Source organism: Chelonia mydas, chromosome 3, assembly GCF_015237465.2.
Source record: "Chelonia mydas isolate rCheMyd1 chromosome 3, rCheMyd1.pri.v2, whole genome shotgun sequence".
NCBI classification, from domain to species: Eukaryota; Metazoa; Chordata; order Testudines; family Cheloniidae; genus Chelonia; species Chelonia mydas.
Genome location: NC_057851.1, coordinates 196,384,226 through 196,407,124, shown reverse-complemented (window position 1 = coordinate 196,407,124; position 22,899 = coordinate 196,384,226). Strand labels below are relative to the sequence as shown.

Genomic DNA, 22,899 nt, shown 5'->3' with positions numbered 1-22,899 from the left:
TATACAGGTGTTGTTCTGCTTGTACTTTCTGAGAGCGACTCTGGCCAGTTTCCACTACCTTCGTGTGTTTTTACGGATGAATTATTCTACAGTGGTCAGAGTGCCTTTGAGAGGGTGCATTAAAATACAATATTAATATAGTTTATCGTAGGTGTCACTAGGTGGCCCTGTTACACAGTCTTCCAAGTTCTTTTTCTTAACATGGGAGCAAATGTTCAGTCATGAGAAGACAGGCTATGTGGTGGTGTTGGTTATCTTTGGTTATACAAGATCATGGGATTGGAGCTACGTGAGCAGCAGGAGAATTTGCTCTCTGCCTTGGGCTCTGATTACCTTCAGCTCTTGAAGCAGAGTTGCTCCTTGAGAATCAGCTATTGGTGCTGGCCTGAAATTCTTGGAAAGAGGGATTGTCCTGCATGTTGTGTGACTGTCTCTATTACAGGTCTGGGGCATATGTGTGAACAAAATAAGTTACATTTAGAATTAGGCCTGGTTGAAAAATTTTCTGTCAAAGCTGTTTTTCAATGGGAAATTGGGTTTTGGCCTAAATTAAATTTTCTACAAAAAGTGTTTGCTTTCCACAGAAAATTTAGACTTTTTCATAAAAAACCCCAAATATCCAAAAAGTTTTGATTTTTGGCTGAAAATTTTTATTTTGAAATATAGCCGCTGTGCCTTAATGGGAGTTGGTTGTACTTTTTGGGTGTGTAATGTCCCATTCCCCTCTATGTGCCAGGCTCCCCAGGGGACTAATGTCTCATGATGCACTGTGGAATATCAACAAGAAGGCAGAATGTGGTGCATCATGGGAGATGTAGTCCAGCTAGGGAGCCCAGCCCATAGAGAAGAATGGTGTTATGAGGTACCTGAATTACAACTCCCCTGAGGCACCGTGGCAGCATTTCTGAATCAAAATTTTTGGTTTTCTCTTTATTATTTGGCTGAGAATTTTTGGTTGTCAGTTTTCTTGCTGAAAAGCTGGAATTTTCCACAGGGGAAAAAACCCAACAAACCCATTTTTTGACCAGCACAGAATATCCCCAGATTTGCCTCACAGATTTGTCCACCGCTATGAAGCCAATTGCCAGCCCCTGTCAGTTGCCATGGTGCGGCGGAGGGGGAGCACTGATGTTAGAACAGGATGCTGGTGTCAGAAGAATGGGCAGTAATAGGTTACATCATGTGATCCAGCCTGACGTTATTGATTCATGTGATCCAGGTTCTCCCCGCTCCCCTCCTTCCCCCCCCCCCCGACTTAAAAGTTTGTGAGGGGAAGTTTGTGATGGGGGAATCACTTTACATGTGAACTAAGTGGGGCTACTATGTTGTTTGCTACTTTTAAATATTTCCAGGTAAAATAATTCTGTTGTGTCCTGCTTTTGATCTAAGACCCACTAGCATAGTATTCCTTTGTGCGTGGCTTTTGCTGCTGCTGTCATCATCAGCAGGAGTGACTGCATAGACAGTGCATTGGACGTGGGGCAAAGCTGGAAATGCTTGTATTTAGCCTTCGCTCCTTTCTGGAATGTTAAATCCAAACTGCATTGAACCCACCACTTTAATCACCTATTCAGTCCTGATACACCGAGGGTTAAGAAGGTTTGTGTCAGTTACATTAAATAGTCTGGATTAAAATAAAACGAGGTGAGGTTGGGAAGTCATTTACAAAGGGGTTTGCAAATATTTTTTAAAAAGAAAAAAATTATTTCTTCTGTTTGTAGGCAAAGCTAGCAAAATTTCTGTTCACTTTGGAGATTTAAATAGTTAAAAGGAGGTGTTTAACTCCTCTTCCTCGTGTCTGCTGACACAAGATACTTATTTGCTTAAGGGCTGAGCAAACCATCAGGGATGGTAACATCAGTACCCCTACTGGTCACTCACTGTATTGCACGTACAGAGGCTAAGCACCCAATGAGCCTAGCTTAGCTGTGGTGGTTACTAGCTTATGAGGCCTGGGCAGTTTCTTTCAGTTTCTCGTATGACAGTTCCAGGATTGTGTCTCAAGTAAAATAGCATTCATCTGTGATAGGGATTCCAGCCATTGCTGTGTTTTGTCTGTCAAGAGTAGGAGCACTGGAGGAGGCTACGTGACCTAGTCGTTATAGTAGATTTGGCCAATCGATATTCCTGTTCTAATTTGAGCCTTGATTAATTTCAGATCTTGGTAATGGTAAAGTGTCCACTTGTGAGTCATAGTGTCGGGATGTAGTTCCTTGTTGCTAGTGAAAATATGCCAAATGAATGTTTCTCTCCGCTTTGGTAGAGAAATTCGTCTGACAATGTGATAGGCTGGGGTTTGTTTTAGACAGACTGTGTGTCACAGGTTTTCTGTAAAGGTGTATCCATAAGTGCAGGGATTTGTAGGCAATCCCTGTGATGGGTGTGTTTATTGTGAGCTGTTTGCTCAGATCCTGTTCTTCTCCAGCAAGGATTGGTGCTATTTGAGTTAATTGTGTTGGTGATTAATGTTGGGGTGTAGGAGGAACGTGTGATTACTCTGCAGTCCCGAGACTGGTTTGCGGCGCATGGAGTTTACAGCTAATCAGCCAGCCATGACACGTGAAAAACAAAGACAAACTGCTCAAACATGAAACTTCATATTGTGTTTTACACCAGTAGAGGTCAGATCCTGCATTTTTGTTCATGTACAACACCCAGTGACTTCAGTGGGCGCTTTGGGTTTCTCAGAGAATGAAAGATCAGGCCCCAAATTCTTCTTCTTCTTTTATTCACATTACAATTGCACCTAGAAGCCCTGACTAGAGCCAAACTGTGATGGACGCTGACTACATATAATAAGACAGCCCTGGCCCAAAGAACTTGCAGTCTAAACAAATACTTATTTGAGTGTAGTTTTCTATACAACTGTGTCTATATAAAACAATGCTGCTCCAAATATCTGAGTGCCTGCTTGTATGGAACAACATCGTTTTACATGCATGTTCGCCTAAGTACATGTATAAAATCATGAGTGTCTTTTATTTTAAAAGGAGACGTCTGCTTTCTAATCTAGGTTGTTTAAGCTTACATAAGTCCTTTGTAAGTCAGCAAAAAAAACCAACCCACAGCAGCAAGTCAACTGACTTGGGCTCTATAGGTTTGCACTACAACAGATCTAAACATAGCAGTATAGCTGTTCCCACTCAGCCTGGAGCCCAGGCTCTGAGACCAACCCCCCTCGCTGGGTTTCATAGTCTGGGGTCCAGTCCATGCAGGAATGTCTAAACTGCTGTTTTCAGCCCTGAATTGGGGTTTGTGTGTTGTTTTTTTGCAATGTAGTCATACCATCAATCATCTTGGCTGCAGAAAACATAACTGCAGTGAAAACCAAACCCTACATCACAGGGGAACTTTCTTAGAGAATTAAATCATACCAAAGCATCTTGGAGTTACAGTCCTAGCTCTTGTTTCCTCCTCTCATGAAATAGTGAAAAGTGTTCCAGTGTCTCTTATTATTATTCTTTTGTATTGCAAAGGCATCTAGGGGCTCCAGTCATGGACCATGACCCCAGTGTGTTAGGTGCTGTACAAACACAGAACAGAAGGATGGTCCCTGCCCCAGTGATCTTACAGTCTAAGTCTGAGACGAGACAACAGATGGACACAGACAGAGAAATGGGGGAGCAGAAGGAAACAGTGAGAGCATATGGGTTAGCATGATCAGTGGTGGCAGCATGCAGCTTGTAAGATTTAAGTTATGAGCAGCGATTTGCTCTAACCTGTACTATAAAGCATTTTGACTTGGGGACCGGCTCCTATGGTTTAGGCGTGGGAATGATAGGTAATTCTTCGAACTCTGTTTTAAATACCATTTGTAGTTTGACAAGGACAGTGGTCTCGCTTGCTCCAATGTTAATTTTTCAGCACACAAAAGTACAGCCAGCAGGAGTCACTGTCACTGTCTCTCAGAACATAGCAACCTTCTTAGTGGAGATGTAGATGGAGGCAAAGTAATATTTTTCTGGCATTCCTCCTGTACTGGATTGATATTGACCAGAAGGCATGTCATTCAGCCTTCAGGCATCCCACATAAATATTTATGTGTCCTTAGTGTAACTTAGGAACAATTAAAAGTGTTTATAGCAGGGAGGATATATCATTTTGTTGGAAGGGAAATGTTGCATCATAGTAGTTGGGTAACTCCGTTAGACCGTTGAATCAGCAAAACCGTGCTTGCAGTCACATGGAAATGCTGATAAAGACCAAATGTACGCACGAATGAGTGATTTATGATTCATTAGTGAGTGAGCACTCTCCTGCTGTAACAAAGATACGGCATAACCAGCAGTAAACTGAATTTTGTAATGAAGTTAAAGGGACATTGGTAGGTCAAAAAGAACATATTTAAAAACACGCACATGCACAGAGTAAAAATTTCCTTGTTTATACAGCAATGAACCTTAGAATATTAAAGCTGATGAAGATTGTACTTTGCATCTTTTTTGCTTTTTTTTTTTAATGTTTCTACTCAGCTTAGAAAATAAAACTAAATGACTGTGTTTATAACATTTCTAATCTGCATTACTCACATCCTAGCACAACATTGCAGGGTTTAGGATACTGGCTCTGCTGGGGACTGTTTTAAATCCAGGCAAATTGTTTTATTATTTCAAGTTTTCAAAAAGGTCTTAAAATATGTAAATTCGTATTTTGATTTTGCTGAGGTTTTTTTCAGCGAAACCTATATTCTCTTCCTTTATTTGCTGCTGTTGTCTGCATTATCGTAGTATCCAACATGTGTTAGGTGCTGTCCAGACACAGAGGAAGACATGGATCTTGCCCTTAAGAGCCGAGCAGTCTTAAATAAAGAGTGTGAGGAAGGGGATACAGCATCCAAGCCAAGGATCATGGGGAAAGTTGGCTCATCTCTAAGGCTAAGATTTTGTCATGGCTATTTTTAGTAAAAGACAGGGATAGGTCACGGGCAGTAAAGAAAAATTCACGGGAGCCCGTGACCTGTCCCTAACTTCTACTAAAAATATCTATGATAAAATGGGAAGGGAACAGGCAGCTGCAGGGTGGCTGGGAGCTCTGGGGCCCCCACTACCCTCCTTGGGGGCTCAGAGCTCCAGAGTCCCCCTGCCCCCAGTGGCAGAGAGGAGCTGCAGGGTCCCTCTGCCCCCTTCTTAGCGGCAGGGAGATGTGTGAATCTCCCTGCCACCACCACAGTGGGGAGCTGCAGGGCTCCCTCCGCTCCCTGCAGCGGCCAGCACCTGCAGGGGTTCCCCTGCTCCCCCGCGACAGTGGGGAGCAGCAGTAGGGGTCCCCCTGCTGCAGTGGGGAGTGGCAGGGGTCAACCAGCCCTGCAGCAGCGGCAGGAAGCTGCCGGGGTCAACCAGCCCCGTGGTGGTGGCGGGAGCTGCCAGTGTCCCCCTATCCCACTGTGGCAGCTGAGGCGCTGCGGGGTACCGCTCCTGCCTGCAGTGGCTGGGAGCTGCTGGGTACCCTGCTGCCCATGGCGGCCGAGAGCTTGGGGGCCCGCTGTCTCAAGCGACTGGGGTACCTTGCAGTTCCCTGCTGCGGAAGGCGGCAGGACCCTGCTACTCCCAGCCACCAGGGCTGAAGTCACGGAGGTCTTTGGAAGTCACGGATTCCGTGACTTCCATGACTTTGGTGACAAAACTGTAGCCTTACTCATCTCTAATTCATTCTGTGGAGGGGTTATGAAAATTGTTAAAAGTGATGATGGGGGTGGGGCGGGTAGGTGGGAAAAAGGTGGAAAGGAAAGGAGATCTTGTAGGGAAGAGATGATGTGAGAGGAACAAAGGAGTAGGAGAGGACAGAGGAGGGAATTAGGAAGGTGAGGAAGAAGGGGGATGTTGGTGATGCGACCGGAGCAGAGGTCAGAGTCCAAAAGAGTCTAAGGGCTGGAACATCATCTGGTTTACGTTTGGCTTCAAAGGAGCAGTGTAGTTGGAAACCTGCTGAGGCTCTGGCCCCATGCACAGATGCACCCTGTGATGTAAGGAAGCTGAGAATCTGAAAGCTGTTCCTGGGAACAGGACCCTTCACAGGCTACCCCAGAAGCTTCCCTCCCTGCCCACCCAGCGTATGTCTACACAGCCTGCAGCAGTGAGTCTCCAAGATCAGGTCCACAGACTCGGGTTCATGGGACTCAGCTACCACGCTAAAAATAGCTGTGTAGACAGCACTCTTCAGTTACCTGCCTCTCCCCACTCTCTTATGCACTGGTTATGATTTTTTTTTAATTAGTATCTGAAATGAGACATGTCTGTATCGATGCATATTTATTCTGACTAGTCCTTAACTGTTCTATGTTTACTGCTCTCTTTGCCTTTTAAGAGCCTCTTCCATCTTTTCCGGTAGAGCTACGTCATGTATGGGACGAGAAGAAATGGTTTTACATGCTGTAGTTTTTCCCTGTACTTGGGTTATGCATGCGTGCTGTTGTGGAATGTTGAAAATTAAAGGAACAGGGTGTACTTTTAATATTGTCAAGCCATTTGGGTTAGCGCTAGCACTTGAGAGGCCACTCAGAAGTTCATGGCAGTATAAAATTCAATGTATTCATTCTTTATCCTGTTCATTAAAGAAAAACCCAGCTTGGTTACCTAACGACCAGGAGAAATGAACTTCTAGGACATATTTTAACTCGCTGCATTCATTGAGGAGGAAGTGTAATGCCAAAGACCACAGGCTTTATAGAAAAGCTCATTAGAAGCATCTGTACATACCCTGTAGGTCCAAAACAGGTTTTCTCCAGTCATGTTATCCACGCAGAGCCAAATTTTAGCTAAAATAGGAGGCCCACTTGCACGCATGATTACCACAGTTCCATGCAGAGCTTGGATGTGCAAATGGGAACTTAGATGCCCAAATGCCCATGCATATGTACAATCATTGTTACTGTGTGCAAAGGTAGATGCGCACTTGTGCATGCAAAAATTAATAAACAAAAAATAATAATAATCAAAATATCTGCCTGCCACATACGTTCTGATATTTGGCTTGATTGGGAGGGATTTATATACGTACGCTTTGTATTCTTTTTTTCATAAGAGAACCCCTAAAAGTGCCACTGAAATAACCCAGTATCGGATGTTCGCGTTTAGAATACTAGGTTAAGGAGTGGTAGTTTGATTTCTGCTGCCCTCTAGTGATCAATATTACTGACTTCTGATACATCAGAAATGTATCAAATGGAGGTACAATTAAACTTCAGGTAGTGGAGGAAAATTAGCATCTATACATTTCTGCCAGAAGGCCCAGATCCTAAGCTGTTGCAAATCAGTAGAGCTCAACTGATTTCAGTGGAGCTACATCAGTTTACTCCAGATGAAGATCCTGATCTGGAAATGTTGTCAAAGGAGACTTGATTGTTCAACTGCTTAGCTTATAGTGTGTAGTTTTTTACATACTGTTGTTCCTGTCAAATGCTGGTGAAGTATTTTTGTGGTTTTTGGAATAGAGTTTCTTAGCCTGTGTTTACATTACAGCTGTGTCAGGGGATCCAGTGAGAATGACAATGCTTTAGAACCGTGGGTTCAACCTGTGGCCTGTGGACCCCTGGGGTTCTGCAGACTATCCCTAAGATTTCATTCAAAAATTTGTAGGGGTCCCCAAATGAAAAAAGGTTGAAAACCACTGCTGTAGAGCTGGGTTATGTTGTTTGAGCATAGACATGACTGTACCTACGCCTGAACTGGGCCAAGACTTTTAATACGAAGAATGTCTGGTGATTAGCGCTGTTGTAAGGTCCTTCATGACTGGGATTTGCTGGGTTGTTTTTTTTTCTTTTCCCCCGTCTGAAAAATTCTGGGTTTTGAAAAAGCCATGATTTTGGGTGTCACTGTTTTTTGTTTTTGTTCTCCCTCTCCAGTAGGCAGATGTGGGATAATCTGCTGCCCACATTTGGTCTCAGCCTGATCTCTGGTAGCATGAGAGTCAAAATTCCTTCCAGAATTTTTAGAATTAATTAGATCTCTGGCTATTCCTTACATCGGTGGTCGTTTGATCCCTTGCTGAGGTGGTGGTTTTAGTCGTTTTCCAGGAAAAAGAAAATATTCACACAGCTGGGGTTTGTTTTTTTGTTTTTGTTTTTAAGATGAGAGTGTTGATTTTTCAGGTTGCAGGCTTGATGTGAAATTGTGCTTCCAATTAATCATTATTATTTTTATTCCCAGTGCACTCACTTGATCCTCGACCAAAACACCCCTCAAGTACAATTAAAAAAAAAATCTCCCTCTTCAAAGCTAGTTGGCATGGTTCTGAAATATTTCAAATTTTAATGCTGCACATATACACCTTGGTACAATGGGCTAGATCCTCAGCTGGAGTAAATTAGCATTGCTATGAGATTAATGAGGCCACACGGGTTCACAGCAGTGGAAGCTCTGGCCAGTTGTGTTTTGTAGTGTCTGTTAACAAAGTGGTGCGATTGCATGAAATATTAAATGAAGTAGCAAAGCTAAATTATGGCTTATAGAAAATTAATACAAGTAGATTAAGCCATGTGACGTAGAAAACCTGAGATCGCCAGCTAGATGAGCGGCTGCGTGTCCCTGTAGCCGTCTGTAATTAATTTTTCAAGAATGTGTTCTACAGAACATTCAACTAAAAATAAACCCAGAGAAAGAGAAGCAGATATCTTATTCTATATGCATTCTAAGGAAGAAAAGTAACCATGGATTGTTTTTAAAAATGAGAATGAGATTTAGAAAGAGCATGTTCCAAAGATTTTTCCTTGACTATACTTACTCTTGACATTGGATCAGGTCCATGGAGCCCAATCCAGTAAGGCTGCTGAGCACCCACCGTTCCCATTTAATTTCACTGGTGGTTGTGGGTGCTCAGCTCCTCCCAGGACTGGGCCCTTACTACACACTGCATTCAAACCACCTGTGTTCCCACTCCAGGAAAATGAATCTGTTTCCAAGTACTAAACACAGACTTTATATTCTAATGGCACAAGAAGACTGTGGCTAGATATATCTGCATAATTAATTCCTTGCACACTCCGAACTCCCACTGAAGGCAGGAAGAGTTTTGGATGCAACAGGACTGTGGGATCAGCCCCTTGGCCTCCTGCAGAATGCGTCATTTGGCCTTTCATGGCTCTGATTTTCAAATGCATATTTTTCGGCCAATGGTCTGCTCCAGTCGGGCCAGACTGTCACCTGCATTCTGCTCCTGCGCATGGGAGTAAATAGGTATAAGAATCCCCTTTGTTCCTGGCACGGATTGCCTGCATTGTGGGTAGCAGTGAGGGAAGGGAAAGTAGAGCAGCCTCCACAGGGCATCGATTCTTCTTTCCACACACAGGTGAGAAGTGGGGGGAGCCTTTGCTCTGCCATCCTGTCGCAGCAGCCAGTGCAGTTGTGCTGTTGTGCTAAGAGAGGTAATCCATGCCAGCCGCATAGCTGGCTCAGACTATTCCCCTCTCATCCCGGAGTAAGGGGGAGCCAGGAACCAGACTGTTACTCTGAGTCACAATAGTCATGTTATTCCCAATGATGATATCATAGCCAATACACCGAAAGCTCTTGATTTTGCATTCATCGTTTCCTTTGGCTGTGAAAAGAGGTGTGGCAGAGAATTCGTACTCTAGAAGAACATGTTTTGTGTGTGTTTATAGTTAGATTGTAGCACTGAGGATATAAAAACCGAGTCATTGCAGTCCCCGGTGCAAACTGTGCAATGTTGGAATTTCCATGGAACAGAAATTGTGGCTCCTGACCAGCTCCAATCTTAGCCCAGCTGCTGAACAATCGAAAGGTGAAATCTTCCTGTGCTCTGCCTCAGAGCCCAAGGGCAAGGCTCACAGCCTGGTGTGAAGATGAACTTGCAGTAACCTTCCACCCCTGTAACTTAGCTTTGTATCTTTCCATCCTCTGTGCATGCCCCTGGCAATGGTTTTGGAAGGTGCCATGTTTTTCACTGAGCTACAGCAGGGACTAATGACGTTTATGGACCTGCAGTTGTGCTGTGCTACAGGAATTGTGCTGAACATCCAACAGGAGGAAGATGTCTGCCGGCCGCTTTCACAGAGAGACCTTCTGTCTCTTCCTCCTGTTTCTCCGCCCTACGAAAAAGCATTACAGGATGGTCGGGTTCAGAAAGATGGTGTCCCAGCGGGGACAGATGCTTCAGTGGTTTCCTGGCCTGATTCTTCACTCAGTGACACTGATGTTATGCTGGTGCTGCTCCACTGATTTCAATTGCGCTACGACAGAATGGGTGACCCAGTATGGAGAATTGGGCCACGTACGTCTTTGATGGTGTGTCTATCACAAGCATCCCCTTCCTGAGGATACTTTCTGGGGGCTGCTAAATGGATGGTCGGTGATTTAAAAGAAGGTTGACTGACCCCTAGCAGCACATCATGCTAATGTAAATTGATCTCCCTGTGTGGGCCACTAGCTTGATTTCCCTTCTCCTAAGGTGAAAGGGGGCTGGGTGAGGAGAGCCCAATAGAAAGGAGATTCTTGAGTTGGAGCGTGGGCCATTGGCTAGCTAGTAGGGTGTCTCTTTCCCCTCCCCATGCTTTGTGCAGTTAGTCCCTGCCACAGAGAGCTTACAGTCTCTGTTTGGCTGAACAGCATCGAGCAGAATGGGATCTCTGAGTGCTACTGGAATACAAATATCAGCACCTTGCACTTCTCTCTGATGAACTCTTTGGCCAACTTCTTAAAGCACTTTGTTGGCTCTTTATCAAGCCCTCCGTGGCCAGGGGAAAGCTGCTGGGATGTGAGGTTGGGAATAGGAGTAGTAAATACTCTAACATAACTCTCATGGTCTAGGCTAGTACAATGTAATGTTCACACTAGTTATTAAGGACGTGACAAGGCCCTGGTTCAGATTCTGGTTGTATCTAGAATCAATGAATAGCGGGTCATGCACTGTCAATTCAAAACTCTGCAACACATGGGCAGCTGAAAAGGTGGGGACAGCATGAAATAAATGGAATTTATCACCAGAATAAATAACACGAGGCAAAGGTTCTGTATTGGATGTAATATTCATTTCAATAATGAATTCAGTAAAACAGGACTTTAAAATTTAAATGAAGGTGACACAATTTCCAATATGTCCTAGAAACCAGGGGCCTTATTGCATCATTTAGGTCTCACTTATCATAAGAGCATATTTTGGGCCTCCATTGCTAAGGGATTTTTAGCAAAAGTTTTTGGTTTCACTGTATCATATCCACACCAGGTTGCATGGTGACTTTTCTCTACCGGCTCCAAAGAATTTTCATTGGGTAGACTGGTAAGTCTAGTCTTTTATTCTAGATATCGGTTTTTGGACTAATTTTGCTTATCAATCCACACACGCTTCTGTTTCTGGGAGCTTCACTGATAAACATTCCACACTCGTAATTTGCAGCTAGTGAGCCAAATCCTCAGTTAGTGTGAGTCAGCATAGCTCCATTGATTAATAGGTTCTTGTACACTTAATTGATTTCAATGGAGCAATGCAGGTTTACACCAGTTGTAATTCATATACCATGGACTATGAAGGAGCTTGATCTTCTTTCTGATTTTGATGCCAAAATTGGAAACACTGAGCAGAATCTATGATTTGGGTCAAAGTAGCTCGTGAACATCCCAATGAGCTCAACGTTTGATTTTCTCTTTTGGTCCATGATGGAAGACAGAGGAAGTGCTTCCATTGACTTTGCTGGGCTTTGGATTAGGCATTTCTAAGGTCTTTAGAAACACATACGCTTGGAGATCTCTTACTAATAGGAACACTGTTGGTTTCTAGTGATGCAGCTGACAGGGGGAACAGTCCTTTAGTAGGCCAGCCACTGCAGATAGGATTCCAAGTCTTTGCCGTTTTCCTGTTCTATAACTCTGCCTCTGGGGGTCATTTTTGCTGCTATCCCTTTCCTTTCCTTGCAGTTTTCACTGTCTTGATTCCAACTCTGTCCTTTTGTTCACACTTCATCGATTTTCCAAACACATCAACCTTCCTGTTATGGCTTCTTGGTAATGTGGGAACTTCCACTAGAGGGCTATCAAAACATTTACATAGTTTGCCAAAAAATATACACTGGAAATCCTAGATGTAATTTGTCTCCGGCACTGTACTATTTTGTATTTGTGCTGCATCTATGAGCTGATTCCTAAGTTATCAACTACTATTAATTTTTTGTTCAAGGAAACACCACAGTTTCAGAGTAGCAGCCGTGTTAGTCTGTATCCGCAAAAAGAAAAGGAGGACTCGTGACACCTTAGAGACTAACCAATTTATTTGAGCATAAGCTTTCGTGAGCTACAGCTCACTTCATCGGATGCATTTGTCTTTGCTTTTAAAGACCTGCTGCACTGAATAAGGCATTTTCAACAAAACATGGGTTGTGTCTTATCTGAGTTTGCGACTGGTATTCAGTTCAATTCTAGCCTTTGGTATATGCTGTTTGTCATATTTTTCAAAAGTGGATCTATTGCAGGTAGCTCTGGGTTATGACTATTTAGCTAGAGGCTATGAATTCTGAAATGGTAGAGTTATTATGTGAAGAAAATCCTTTGATGCTGGGGAAAAAGATCAAAAGACCATAAAAGCGAGGCGGAAAAAGAAGAAAATCTATGAGATCGTGATTAGTAGGAAGCAAAAGGATTAGTAAATGTCCCATAGTGGGAATTAATTGTCTCCATAAAGTGTCAAGATGTAAAACTGCAGTTAGAGTTCATTGTAAAAGAAAGTAAACCCTGTGCAAATGCTCCTAAGAAGCTTTTAGGATGCGGTGTGGCCAAATCTCGTGATTTTGTTGTGAGACGCACAATGTTTGTGGGGGGGTTTTTTTTCTTAAAGCCCAGCTCCAGGAGTTATGTGATTGTGAGAATTTTAGCTTTAATTTATTTTATATATACTTCTAGCCCTCGGGGTTGCAAAGAAAAGCTGAAAAATGTGACCCTTAAAGGCTCAAAAAACAGAAGGCAAATACAAAGACCTCCAAATTATTATATTTAAAAAACCCAAATCTCCTGATTTTTTTTTAAAGTGGATCTGACTCATGATTTCTTTGAATGCTTGAGGTTAACAACACAGAGGACACCTGCACGTAATGCCAGGAGCTGCGGTACAGTAGATATGTGTATATATACTGCCATTTTTTCTACCCTGTAATAGGTATACAACACTGTGTCTGCCATTGGGCATGTTTTGGATCATTTAATCTTATTTTGCGTCATGGTACGGGTGCAATAGACCCTTCAGGCCATTTCTTCTTTATATTTATTTGACCTGTCACTCCAGCACCTCCCATTATAACCTGTCTGTGTTTGTCCCACATTGTACAATTGCAGCACCCTAATGTAATTTAGACTGCCATGATGCTATTATGGTGATGGCTTTTAATGTGGCTGTGAGGCGATTTTGTACAAGTATATGCCAGCCAACATTAGTTTCTCTCTCCAGACCGGTGAGTGAGCACTGGCTGTCTGTGTAAGGAGGAATAAATACTGTGACAAAGTTCCTGCTCTACCTTGGTGGGTCTTGCGCTTATTGGCGGATTTGCTCGCCTTGGAGCTTCACGGCAGCCCTCAGCTTGGCCGTTTTTCTGAACCCACAGTCCAGGTCGACTCCTCCTGTGTCTGACCAGGAGTCGGGGAGGATCTGGGGGGAACCCGGGTCCGCCCTCTACTCCGGGTTCCAGCCCAGGGCCCTGTGGAATGCAGCTGTCTAGAGTGCCTCCTGGAACAGCTGCGCGACAGCTACAACTCCCTGGGCTACTTCCCCACGGCCTCCTCCCAACACCTTCTTTATCCTCACCACAGGATCTTCCTCCTGGTGTCTGATAATGCTTGTACACCTCAGTCCTCCAACAGTCCACGTTCTCACTCTCAACTCCTCACACGCACACCACAAACTGAAGTGACCTCCTTTTTAAAACCCAGGTGCCCTGATTAGCCTGCCTTAATTGATTCTAGCAGCTTCTTGATTAGAACACCTGCAGCCAATCAGCCTGTCTGTCTCAATTATCTCCAGAAGGTTCCTGATTGTTCTGGAACCTTCCCTGTTACCTTACCCAGGGAAAAGGGACCTACTTAGCCTGGGGCTAATATATCTGCCTTCTATTACTCTCCTATAGCCATCTGGCCTGACCCTGTCACAATACTGTAAATAAATGATGGAGAACATGACTTTGTTCAGTTCTTTATGGGCTGCTCTCCCACCTCTAAAGCACTAGTGCAGATGGCTTGGAGATGAAAAATAATAGGGCAAGAACATTAAAGCAGTTAAAGATGTTTGTTTACAGAAGAGTGATGTGTGAGTTTGCAGTATACATACCTAAAGTTCTCAGATCAGTTCGGTCATGTCTCCTTGGCCCACTGTTGTTAGATATTACAGAAGGCAAAGGAGAACATAAGAAGGCCTCAAGAATTTAGTATGCATCTCCCAAGAGTTTGGTCTTATACCAGTGCAGTGCATGTATGAACATCCTTTTGTTCTGTGTTTGTTCAGTCCCTCGCACAACAGAGTACTGGTCCATGACAAGGACTCCTAGATGCTTTTGCAACACAAATAATTAATGACCGTAAAATGCGGGGGGACTGCATCGCTGTAGCTCTTCTGGTGCAACACCTCCTCCCCAAACTCAGTCCAGAAATGGCCAAAGAGGCAGTCCCTGCCCTGGATCAGCATTAGAAACTGTTTCCTGGGTTACACCATTTTGTAAATAGAATTCTTATTTCATGTTTAGAGTAGGAAGTTTTTACTGTAGTTCTGATTTTTAGGCTCTATTTTAAATGTTTTGTTCCTTTTCCCTTTGCACTGCATTTCTGTGCTGCGCATGTCCTTTTTTATCTATGCTGAACATCCTGTGATTCTAATAATCTGAAGTAAAGGGTTCCAAATTTCCTCTTCTGATTGGGCCTGGCTGGCCTTTGGAGTATGGTAGATCCCAGAAGGGAACTTCCCTCTGATAAAAGGAGCAGAGAATCAACTGAACTCCACGGGACTCTCTACACATGGAAGGGCCCACCCACACTGATCCCCTTTGCAGCATCAGGACCCTTCTCTGCAAGTTGTTTTTGTTTTTAAATCATTTTAATTGGATTATAAACTCCTCAGGGCAAGGCCTATGTCCCTAGTTGGTTGATATGTGAATAAATAATAACTTAAGGCAATGATTTGGATTAGTAAATGTAGTTGATTATATGTTTCTTCTAGAGCGTCACCCTAATAAGTTTTATCCAAAGGCAGTCCAGATTGGTACTGGTGTTTTGAACCATTTGGAGACACTTTCAGGGTGTGTGGTTTTCTTCCTAGATATGAGTCACAATCAATCAGGCCTGGAAGCCCTGAGTGCGTGGATCCCCATAGCCTGGTGTATCTGGTACGATAAGGGGCCATATTGTGGCTGGTCGCAGGTGGAAACAAGTGTATTTTTTGCTGCCAGAACTAATTTGGCACCTGATAACAATGAGGAGGCCTAAAGGACCCTGAGGCTGAGGACCAAGTGAACAATCCTGGGGCAGATGCTCCCAAATTGTGGTGGATTTTATAAAAGAGGCAAATCCTTTCAAGTGTTTTGTCCTCCCTAGCAACGTCACCTGAATCTCGCCTGGATACAGCTTTAGCCAGCAGCTCCTCATCCAAGTACTGATGAGTGGAAAGCAAGAAAGCCATTTACTTCATGTGATTATAATCTAAAGAACAGGATGTTCCTGCAGGGAGATTTCACTAAAAAATCCGATTGGTAACATGGCTCCTTATCCTTCAGCAATATTGTCGCTTGAAGTAAGGAGTTCAAGCATCAATAAAAAGGAGCTAGATGGGATGGAAACATAAAATTCGGGGAAGGGAAACAGGAAATTAAAATCTCTAGTACAATGTCCTACTGTAGCAGCTAAAAAACCGCAATAATAAAATGAATCAAAACTAATTAGATATTATTTACAAAACCAAGTAACTTAAGGAACAATTGCCAATGTTATTTAGGTGCTGTCTACTTCTTTCAGGATTTCAGGGTTTTTTTTCTGGTTATTAGTAAAGACAATGATATAGGAAATATTTTCCATGTACACTGAACACGGATAGAAGTTCCATCTCGATCAAGCACCTTAGGCAGGATATAAGTTGCTTTAGCTGAAATATATCCTCTCCTCTACAGCTACGTTACATTTTAGGTGCTGATTTCCTACGTAACTTTGTACATAATTGCTTTCCAACACTGATGTCTGACTGTTAGTAAATATATTTCATGCATCTTCCATCCAGGTATCTAAAACATTCTTTACAAACATAGGGCCATAGTGTCCTCTGTGCACACAACTCCCAGCTAGGGGACAGGGCCTGTGGGAATTTCCATTGTACCCTTCTGCCAGCAAGGTGTTCAGAGGTATCAGAAAATTTGGTCCCGACACCCAGGTGTAGTGCAGGTTTGCCCTGTCCCCCTCTCGTGGCAGGACCACAAGGAGGTTTATGATTCTGCTATAGCCTTTGAGCTCATAGATCTGGGTCTTTTAGCTCAGGCTGTACAGGCTCCTGGTTTTAGGTCCAGAGAGTCCAGGATTCAATCCCTGTGGCTGATGACCCACCCAAGGGTATTGTGTTGTTTGGGGATCCCCAAGGCTTGCAGAGGTACAGGGATGGACAGAGCTTCTGTTCTGTGCTGCTTCGAGCTACAGTTCTGGCTGCTGGAGCTAGAAGTCTACTTCAAGGGGCTGGGGGCATTCTGCAATGCAGAAGGGAACCAGAGTAAGTTCACGCTGATGGGGTCAGCATTGTGGTCCCCCCCGCCAGATTTCCTGTGGGACCAGAAGGGGGATGACGCTGTAAGGAGCATCCCACCAAGCCCGTGAGATTAGAAAAACGGGGGGTAAATAATGCCACAGAAGTGGCTTTCCCCCTCATCCATTTCCCTTCCCTACTAAGCAGAGATCTGGCAGGAAAGTCAGCAAGAGTCACCTCCCTACATTCTTGCCATACCAGCCCCTTCTGATGTCCCAGTATAAACTGGGCTGGATTTTCATGTTACACGGCTACAGCCCAAATGGTTTAAATGCATATGTTAGTAACAGCACTGATTGAAACTAAAAACACTTCATTACAAGGAGCTTTTGAATGAATGCCTGAAGATTTAATAAGACCCAGGAAGGAAATAAGGCTGAGTGAGCATACGAGTTACAGCTAAGATGGCAAGGGTTTTTTTTCCCTTGGAACTGCAGCATTTCCATCTCAGGCAGATCCAAGGCTGACTGCTGCCTTTGGCAGTTTGGAAGGGACAGTCCTTCGTTAAGTTCAGCTGAGACAGAGGAGCCTGCTTTGATCTTGCATCTCAAGTATTCTCACCCAATGAAGAAGGCCCTTTGGAAAATGTAGTCAAAGCAGATAGTTTTAGCTCTCGTTCTAAGGGAGCCTGGCTTATTTCCTCCTGTTCTCATCTATGCTCTGTCTTTGTAGCTCTTTGTTCAAAGAGCCTTCAGGAACTTTTCTCTTACTCTAAAAGTTCTCTGAGATTTTTGAAGCCATGTAGGGGATTTAGAAGCATTTTCCATTAATTCCAATGGCAGATGTGTCTAAATCCCTCGATCGCTTTAAAATGTCAGCCCTCCAAATCTGCCAAATTCTTCTTTGCACAAGTGACCTCACTCAGTACACATTACAGTAAATCCTCTATCAACAGGGGCCATGGAAGAAGATAACTGTTCTAAAGAAAATACGATGGACCAAATTCTGCTCTCAGCCATGCCAATCAGTGGAGTTACTCTGGATTACACTAGCGGAAATGAGAGCAGCATTTGACCCATTAAGTGATTCAGATGCTTAAGAACTTGCTTTTGACACATGTGTATGACCATTGGAGGTACAGCGAGCCAGAAAATGTCCCCTACGCTTCCCCTCCCCACATTAAAAATTTGTGTCTAAATTTTTCATTAATGATTTTTGTGCAAAAATTTAAAACCAGAAAGACTTCTGCTGAAAACTGATGGAGGGAGGCTGTCAGAATGGACTCACCACTGGTGCACCCCTTCTGGCTGGTATAGTGTAGCAGGCTCTCCTTCTTCAGCATCCCATGCTGACAGCTGCTCCATCCCTGCTGTGGTCTGCTTCTTCTCATGACTCCTCCCTCCAGCCAGGTCATATTTAGTCTCATCCTGCCTGGGGGAGACGAAGGATCTAATAAACTAAAGTCACATCAACGTAACTCCTCACCCTCGTTTACTCTTCTCCAGACTCTTCCCCCGGCCCCTTCCCAGGCTCCGCAGAGTTGTCTTCCCAGTCTGATGCAGAGCAACGCCTCCCTGGAGGCCTAGCTCCAAAGTCAATAGTCCTTCTCCCCGTCAGGGTGTTTCCTCACCACCTCTTCCAGTGGAACAGATAGGGGAACACAGGCCCTCCCGCTCCTGTGGGTTCTAGCAGAGGGAACCTGTGGTGAGCATATAAGGTCTGTTTGTCCAGTCTCCCACCCTACTGCTACCTCCCTTGGCTTTTTCCTTCCTCAGCCTGTCCGCAGGCCTCTCCCACAGCCCTGTCCTGGGCTTACTGTGCTTCTGCATCCCTCTAGGCTTTTCCTCCACTCTCTCACACCAGAGAGTGCCTGTGTAACGCCAACAGACCCCGGTCATCAGCGGGTGGGATCAAACCTCCGACCTCTAGAGCTTAGTACATGAGCCTCTACCGCATGAGCTAAAAGCCTGCTGGCTCTTAGCTAAGGCTGTAGAGAAGACTCATTTTATCTCTCTCTCTAAGTGGTCTCAGTGCCACCAGATGGGACAGAACACCACACCTAGGAGATGTGTGGGTTACACCTGCAGAGTTCTTCCCCTCTCTTCCTGCAGCCTCCTTCTTATCTGGGCTTCCTCCCTTTATGCTAACCCCTCAGCTCTTCCCCCAGCTGGACTCCTCTTCACTTGGACCTGGCCCACCCCAACCAGGTCCCCTAATTGAACTCTCCAGCTCCCCTTTCAGTGCCAGTGTGGGGTTTACACCCCATCACAGAGTCAACGTATCCTAGGACTCCCTGGCCTTGGTGTATCATGGGAGATGTAGGCTGGCTGGGGAACCTGGCAATAGAGGAGAATGGGGACATGAGGCAGCTAAACTAGACCTCTCCAGTGGTGCTGTAGGAGCATATATCCAAACTGGAATAGCTGTGTGTGTTTAGCCATTTGGGTTTTTGAGCCCCCTGCCAAAAAAAATCAACTCTCCACAGAACAAGTTTCCTCAGGACCCCATTTTCCATTGAAAAACAGTTTTGATGGGAAATTTTTGACCACTCACTCGGGTTGGTGTAAGCTAGACTTTTGTGCTAGTTACAGAATGCTTCGTTAAATGAACCACTTCTTCAGCATGTTCCACAAATCTGACCATACCCTCAAATCACTCTGGTGAGGCAGGTAAATATAATCCCCACTTTACAAATGGGGCAATTTAGGCTGTCAGATGAACTACACTCTGCCCTATCCCCTTGTATTTTCTTTTTCCTGGTAGACCGCAGGGATTTTATGGCCCTAGACCATAATTGCAGGAATTGCCAGATCAGACCCAAGGCCCATCTAGTCCAGTATCCTAGTTTTCTTTTGCTTTTTTTGTTCTAAAAAGAAAAAAATAAATGCATGCCCTGAATCCCTGAGTTATTCAAGTAACCGAAAGGGAAACATCGTCGGAGTGTGTATGTTCACATTACATTGACATTCATTCCTGGCATGGTGTTGGTGGATTCTCTCATTAGTGTGTTAGATGGCATTGTCTGCCAAGGTGTCTTTTTGTACAATAAAGCTGCTCTCTGTAGCTTTGCATTATGTTTTTTCTCTCGGCCTTGTGACAGTGCAGATTCTATAGAAATGACCCAAACTGGGTGTTATCCATGCTGAGCAGCCAGCAAGTTATAAAACATAAAATTGCCAAGATAACCTTGCTGGATAAAATGAATGCTACCTTTTCCTGCAGCTTTTAAACCAGCATTAATATTTCAGTGTGTCGGCTGGGTCATTGAAAAGTGTCTTGTAAAGTCCTATTAGAAATAGAACTAATTTTTAAGCCACAATATTGTGAAGGTGAGGAATGCCTGCAGTGGGGGCTCAGTGAAAAAGGGCAGTGGGTCTCAACCATGTCCATGTTTGAAGACCCTTCCTTTCCATACCGGGACCCCCACTGTTCCTGCCGGCCAGGACCCCACTCCCATTTACTGGCATGGGAGGGGGAAGCCCTGACACCTGTTTGTGACCCTTCCAGGTGGAGAACTCCTGAATAAGGGCATATGATGTAACCTGACATAGGGTGATATTCAGTGCCAACTGGAGTCAATGGGGATTGGCTCAGACCCATGAAGCGCTGTTTGCATGTTTTGGGTCCCATCCTGTAGTGATTACTATTCCGAATAGTTCTTACTTGCACAAAGAATGCTATTGAATTCAGCAAGACTACTCACATAGCAAGGGGTACCGGATCAGATCTCTATCAAATTCCTGGTCCCAAATATGTAACTGCAACCAGACATCTCAAGGGAAGTTGAACTGTGCTGTACAACTCCGCTATGGGGAGTTGTCAAATGGAAGGACCTTTTTAATCTGAACCTAAGTGCTGTTTGTGTGTATTTAATTGGTTTTCCCCCATGGAAAAAGTGCGTAAGTGCAAGATTAGTTGCAGAATATTACAGTACACAGGTGGTTACATTGAGTAGTCAAACAGTTTAATGGGACTAAATTGTGGGGCCCGGCTAATTTCCATCCAAGAATATTAAAGGAACTGGCACATGAAATTTCAACTCCAATAGGAAGGATTTTTAATGAATCCGTAAACTTGGGGTTCACACCCTATGACTGGGGAATTGCAAATATAGTACTGATACTTAAGAAAGGGGGGCGGGGAAGGGATCTGGGGACTATAGGCCCATTAGCTTAATCTCAATTGTATGCAAAGTCTTAGAACAGACTGTGCAAGAGAGCGTAGTTAAGGACATAGAGGTAAATGGTAATTAACTGGGATAAAATACAACATGGTTTTACAAAAGGTAGAGTGTGCCAGCCCAACCTGGTCTCTTTCTTTGAGAAGAAAACAGATTTCCTACACAAGGCAAAGGCAGTAGATCTAACCTGCCTGGATTTCAGTTCACATGGGAAATTATTAGTTGCATTGGAGAAGATGGGTATTAATATGAGAATTGAAAGAGCGGTAAAGAAGTGGTTAAAGGGGAAGCTACATGCTGAAAAGTGAGCTGGCCGGCTAGAGGGATGTTGCTAGTGAAGTTTCTCAAGGATCAATCTTGGGACCACTTTTATTTAACTTTTTCATTAACAACTGTGGCACAAAAAATGGGAATGTGCTAATAAAATTTGCAGATGATACCAAGTTAGGGAGGTATTGCCCATATGTAGGAGGCCCAGAATATCACACAAAAAGATTTGGATGACCCTGAAATTAATAGTGCAAGGTCATGCATTTAGGAATTAACAAGAAGTAGACTTGCTGTAAACTGTGGATGTATCAGTTGGAACTGACTCGAGGAGAAAGACCTGGGTTTACGAGTCGATCACAGACGACTATGAGCCTCCATTGTGATGCGGCCATGAAAAGGGCTAATGCAATCCTAGAATGTTGGGGTTGGTCCTGCTTTGAGCAGGGGGTTGGACTAGATGACCTCCTGAGGTCTCTTCCAACTCTAATCTTCTATGATCTGCTGAAATATTTCCAATAGAGAAATAGAAGTGTTAGTACCATTATACAAGGCACTGGTGAGACTTTATCTGGAATGCTGTGTGCAGTTCTGGTCTCCCATGTTTAAGAAAGATGAACGCAAACTGGAACAGATGCAGAGAAGGGCTACCAGGCTGATCAGAGGAATGGAAAACCTATTTTACAAGAGGAGACTTAAGGCTTGTTTAGCCTAACAGAATGAAGACTGAGGGGAGATATGAATGCTTTCTACAAATGCATCAGAGGGGTAAACTCCAGGAAGGGAGAGAAGTTATGTAAGTTAAGGGCTAATGGGGACAAAAGAACAAATGGATATAAACTGGTTATCAGTAAATTTAGGTTTGAAATTAGATAAAGATTTCTAACCATCAGAAGAATGAAGTTCTGGAACAGCCTTCCAAGGGGAGTAATGGGGGAAGAGGGTAAAAAAAAACAAACCTCCCTTGTTTCAAGACTGAGCTAGATAAGTTTACAGTGGGGATAGTATGATGAGGTTGATGCGATTGCTTACAGTGGCATATGGCTATTAGCAAAAATCTCCAATGGCCAGGGATGAGACACTACACGGGGAGGGCTCTGAGTTGCTACAGAGAATTCTTTCCCAAGTGTCTGCCTGGTAGGCCTCACCCACGTGCTCAGGTTTGGGGCTGATTGCCATATTTGGGGTTGGAAAGGAATTTCCAGCACGTCAGATTGGTAGAGACCCTGGGGGGTTTTCACCTTCCTTTGCAGTGGGGCACAAGCCACTGGCGTATTCTTTGCAACTTAACAGATTTCAGAGTAACAGCCATGTTAGTCTGTATTCGCAAAAAGAAAAGGAGTACTTGTGGCACCTTAGAGACTAACCAATTTATTTGAGCATAAGCTTTCGTGAGCTACAGCTCACTTCATCGGATGCACCTATGCAAATTGGTGAGGATTTTTACCAAACCTTCCCCAGGAAGTGGAGTGCAAGGGTTGGGAGGATTTTGGGGGGGAAAGACGTGTCCAAACTACGTTTCCCAGTAAACCCAGTTAAAGTTTGGTGGTGGCAGTGGATCCAGGGGCAAAGGATAAAGTTAATTTGTACCTTGGGGAAGTTTTAACCTAAGCTGGTGAAAGTAAGCTTAGGAGGTTTTCATGCAGGTCCCCACATCTGTACCCTAGAGTTCAGAGTGGGGAAGGAACCTTGCATCCGATGAAGTGAGCTGTAGCTCACGAAAGCTTATGCTCAAATAAATTGGTTAGTCTCTAAGGTGCCACAAGTACTCCTTTTCTCTTTGCAACTTAGTAACTCAGCCAGAGGTTAGG

At 44.1% G+C, this 22,899-nt stretch overlaps 1 protein-coding gene across 5 annotated transcripts in view; it reads left to right on the top strand.

Moving 5' to 3' along the window:
- The window catches only part of SHLD1 (shieldin complex subunit 1), a 67,776-nt gene that overhangs the window by 6,880 nt on the left and 37,997 nt on the right, over positions 1–22,899 (top strand). The gene's annotated exons all lie outside the window — the stretch shown is intronic.